We start from the raw sequence: 4,825 nt of genomic DNA, 5'->3' as shown, positions 1-4,825 counted from the left end.
GGTAATATGATCAAACTTTCTCGTTCTAGTCAAGAGTCTAGCTGCTGCATTTTGAACTAACTTTTAATACTAGACATGGGGAGACCCGAGAGCAAAATGTTACAATAGTCGAGGCGAGACGTAACAAACGCATGGATTAAGATTTCTGCATCACAAGTTGATAGAATTGGGCGAATTTTAGCAATGTTACGCAGATGAAAAAATGCAGTTCTAGTAATATTTTTAATGTGCATTTGAAACGACATAGTTGTGTCAAATATAACACCGAGATTTTTTGTTGAATCCTTTTGGGCAATTTATCGATACTCATAGTGGTGTCTTTGAAAAAGGTACCGATGACGCGCTGGTCCAATGATCAGCATCTCGGTTTTATCTGAGTTAAGACGCAAAAAATTGAAAGACATTCATAGTTTAATTTCGGCAAGGCATGCCTCTAATTTATAGCAATCACACGGATTCGTTATATCCAACGGCATGTATAATTGCGTATCATCAGCATAACAATGAAAACTAATGTTATATTTCCGTATAATATCACCAAGCGGTAGCATCTAGTACCAATCCCTGCGGAACTCCGCGTGTGATCTTACAAAGATCAGAAGTCGCATTGCCATGAATTACACGGTGCGTCCTCTCCGACAGATACGAATTAAACCAAGAAAGCGCTGAACCTGAAATGCCAACACAAGTTTCAAGGCGTTTTAATAATATGTTATGATCAAGTGTCAAAAGCGGCGCCAAGATCGAGTAAGAGTAATACAGTGAACCCTCGGTTATCGCGGTTAATGGGGACCGAGACCACCCGCGAAAACTGAAAATCCGCGAAGTAGCGGCGCACCTTCAAAAATGCTTAAATTATATATATATATATATATATATATATATATATATATATATACGGGTAGAGAGAGAGAGAGTGAAATTCATGTTATAACAAAAAAAAATTATTATTAAAACTTCTTATTTTTTTATTCCCCAGCCATTATTTTTGTATTTATTCAATTACTTATTTTTGTATTTATTTAATTACTTCGACTTTTAACTTCTGGTACGCCGTCCGGTGTGCCCTGTGAATGTTATGATCCTCCAGCAGAGCTGGAGGATTGAGCAGGACTCTCCAAACGCAGACACAAGTAGGATAACAATCCGACGCCAGGTAGTCAGTGTAGGTGGTAGTGAGTGTAATCAGTGAGTGAATGGGAATCCGGTGCGGGGCTGGTGGGCGCGTCTCGCAGCAGCTGACCGCATGGCGCGAGATGATCGCTGGAGGAACGCCCACACAGCTGAAAAAACAAAAACACACGCGGCATGACAGGCACGGATCATGCCAGTGAAATGAAAGGTGGCATTCTTCATTTATTTATTTATTCATTTATTCATTCATAACTGACAGCCTCGCGCTCCGCTCGTGCCCGGGGGGAAGAGGTGCTCCTCTTCGGCTTAACTGTGACGCGAGCATGCCCTCCTCCTCCGGAGCTTCCATTCGGTTAAACTTAGGGGCCGCTTGACACCGCCCGTGCCCGGGGAAGGTGCTCCTCTTCGGCTTAACTGTCACGCGAGCATGCCCTCCTCCTCCGTAGCTTCCATTCGGTAAAACCTGATTGGAAAGGTTCAAATTGATTATTACTAGTCATATATTCATTAAGTTTTTCAAGATTTTTGCAATAAACGGAAGATTTGAAACCGGTCTATAGTTGTTGAGACTCTCTGGGTCGAGGTTTGGTTGCTTAAGTAGCGGTCGCATAATGGCGGTCCTAAAGCTGCTGGTACTATACCCGTGGTAAGTGATAGATTAATAATATTTAAGACAGACGGTCCTAGGGTCATAAACAGTTCTTTAATTAGTTTGCCAGGAAGCGGATCGAGCACACAAGTTGTCGGTTTTGCCCCACTAACCAATTTTGTTTGGCTTTCAAGAGATACTTTTTTAAATTGAGATAAGGTTATCGGACAGTTATCAGCCCTAATGTCCCTATTAACACCATTTATGACGGAATTCAACGGAATTGTAAGAACAGTGTCTTTAATCTCATCACGAATACACTCAATCTTCTGAGTAAAGAATTGCATGAAATCGTGAGCTGAATAGGAAGAGCTATCCGAGGTTGGTTGCTGTTGCGTTAGCATTGCTACAGTAGCAAATAAATATTTAGGGTTGTTTTTATGTAAAACAATTAATCTAGAGTAATAATTAGTTTTGGCTAGATTGAGCGCTTCCTTGTATAAACTAGCGCACCATGCCTGACGGAAGACCTCCAGTTTGGTCGCACGCCATTTGCGCTCAAGCTTCCTACAAGAATCGTTTCAGTATGCGTGTTTCCTCATTAAACCACGGAGTCAGCCTCTTTGGACAAGTTTTAGTTTTTAAAGGTGCGACGGAGTCAGGCGCATTTAACAGAGCGACATTAAAGTTGTTTGTAAGATCATCAATCGTACCAATATAATTAGGAAACGAATCGGTTACTAAAGGGAGTAGCTCAGAGAGCGCAGCGGTGGTTAAGGAGCTAATGTTGCGGCTGCTATAGCTTTGATCATGGTCAGAACGATGGCAATGCGCCAAGACTTCAAATTTGATTAAGTAATGGTCAGCTATAGCACTAGTATATGGTAATACAATTATTTTTGAGGATGCTAAGCCCCGGGTTAATACCAAATCTAACGTGTTACCATTTATATGCGTTGCTTCATCTATTATTTGCATGAAACCAAACATATCAATTATTGTCCGAAACGCCACGGTAAGTGGTTCCGACGGGAGATTCATATGAATGTTGAAGTCGCCCATGATATATTATCCGCATGAGTTACCAAATCAGCCACAAATTCAGAAAATTCATCTAAAAAGCCTGAGTAAGAGCCAGGGGGACGGTAAAAAACGGCAAGATAAAACGGCAGTGCGGCCGTGGATCGCATAATGAGAACTTCAAATGTTTTGAAGGAATTGCTAGGACGAGGACTAAGTTTTAGATTAAATTCGGAAATGAGGGCTACACCCCCATCTTTCTCATCATTGCCTCTCGCAGGCAAGGGGCCAGAGACAATTACTCGACTCAGACTCATCTTTCTGGCGAGATCACAAGTCCTTGCTATGTTTTTTCTTTGTGATCTCTGATTGCTTCATCCTAGTTGTTGGAGCAGTTTTCTTTTGAGTAATGCAGTATGGCAACACCACCACTAGGGCAATTGATGACGTCAGCACTGGTTGCGTTCATCCATAAATAACAAATGCAGGACAGGTGGGGGAACGCTGGTCGGATACCGTTTTTCAACCGCACTTACTCAAGACGCATTATTTATGTACAAACTGGAAGATAGAAGATAGTATATTGTATTGATTACCGCATATGCACGGATGTTTTTGATTTGAAGTTTGGAAGACCGTAGCCATTGATTTATTTATTTGATTTACTTGACTTCACGGCATGACATCTGGACTGAAATGACTACGATTAAGACTAACCCTTGACTGTTTGACGTGACATACATAACTACACATCAACATCAAGACCAGTGAAGCCGAGCGAACGTCATCGCAACTTCAACCCATGGTGAGTGAGTGCGCGTTAAAACTTTCTTTAGCCAGCGTATCATTGAAACGGCAGTAACACTAGCGTCATTGGAGCCGACGTGTATCACTATATCTGAATAGCTAGCGTTGTTTGCACTGCGCTGGTGTCTAGGTCTCTTGCGTGCTAGCTCCATAAGATTAGCTTCAATGTCGGGTGCTCTGGCCCCAGCAATACACATTCTGTGGTTGGATTTTCAAGCTTAATGTATCGAGTAATGGAGTCACCTTTCACTAAAGTGCGGGAGCCAGGAGACCGAGGTGGAATGGAACTGCTCTGTGTCTTAACAGGCTCAACGCGATTAGCAAGCCGTTTACGGCCAATGCTAACCGGTGCTGTCCGCCACATTTACGCTTACCACATTACTCTGCTCTAGCTGGCGGACACGTCCCTCCAGCAGGGAGAGTCTTTCCATGAGAATGGTGCAAGTGTTGCATGTGGTGGTGCACGAAACCATAGTTGCGTTTACTCGCCTGGTGGATGAAAGCAGACGAACAGATGTCGCGCCGAAAGTGACGACACCCTCCACGACCGGGATTCCCACGTTGTCGTCGTGTGGAGGCTTGAGCGGCTCCCTGGAGTGCAGCCAGCATTCTGGGGGCCTGACTAAGAGGAATCCCACCCTGGTGGTCGAACCAAGCGTTAAAAACTTGCTCTCGACTACACACCTCAAAAATGGAAATGGAAGCTCAAAGAAGGAATATTCATACTGGATCGGCCGTCGCCCAGGATAACCAGGTCCGCGTTGGTGCAGTAGAGAGTCCTGCAACTTCGAAAAATACGCTAGACTCAGTTAATGATGACCTAAATGACAATGTAGTGACAGTAGGAGGAGGACTGAGGATAATCTCATTGAATGTGGAGGGTATATCGATGGCTAAGTGTGAGTTGATGGCGCAGATGCTGAGGGAGAAAGATGTACAAGTGTTGGCACTGCAGGAAACTCATCTGACTAAAGAATCGCCCCCATCGAGATACAGTATATCCAGCTTCATACCCATCACGAGAATAGATCATCAACAGTACGGAACCATGATATATGTACATGAAGACATCCCTGCCATAGACAGAGGATCCTCTATGGACGAACACAATATACACAGGTCAGAGATTGAGGTGCTGGGTACAACAGTGGTCAACATATACAAGCCTCCAAATACAAGCTGGCCAATTAGTGTCCTCCCACAATACCAACATCAATCTATAATATTAGGAGACTTCAATAGCCACCATACATCGTGGGGATACACAGAGCCCGA

The 4,825-nt window shown here is 43.5% G+C and overlaps 1 long non-coding RNA gene across 1 annotated transcript; it reads right to left on the bottom strand.

The window, feature by feature from the left end:
• Positions 1–1,418: 1,418 nt before the first annotated feature.
• On the bottom strand, positions 1,419–4,337 carry LOC148315737 (uncharacterized). Its single transcript, XR_015840631.1, has 3 exons — positions 4,277–4,337; positions 4,040–4,189; positions 1,419–1,597 (listed from the first exon to the last, which is right to left on the bottom strand). It is a non-coding gene; the product is annotated as an uncharacterized LOC148315737 (long non-coding RNA).
• Positions 4,338–4,825: the final 488 nt, after the last annotated feature.

Source organism: Idiotropiscis lumnitzeri, unplaced genomic scaffold (assembly GCF_059441095.1).
Source record: "Idiotropiscis lumnitzeri isolate Australia: NSW breed Sydney's pygmy pipehorse unplaced genomic scaffold, RoL_Ilum_1.0 HiC_scaffold_46, whole genome shotgun sequence".
NCBI classification, from domain to species: Eukaryota; Metazoa; Chordata; class Actinopteri; order Syngnathiformes; family Syngnathidae; genus Idiotropiscis; species Idiotropiscis lumnitzeri.
Note: the sequence above shows the minus strand (reverse complement) of the source record. Positions and strands in the feature narration are given on the sequence as shown.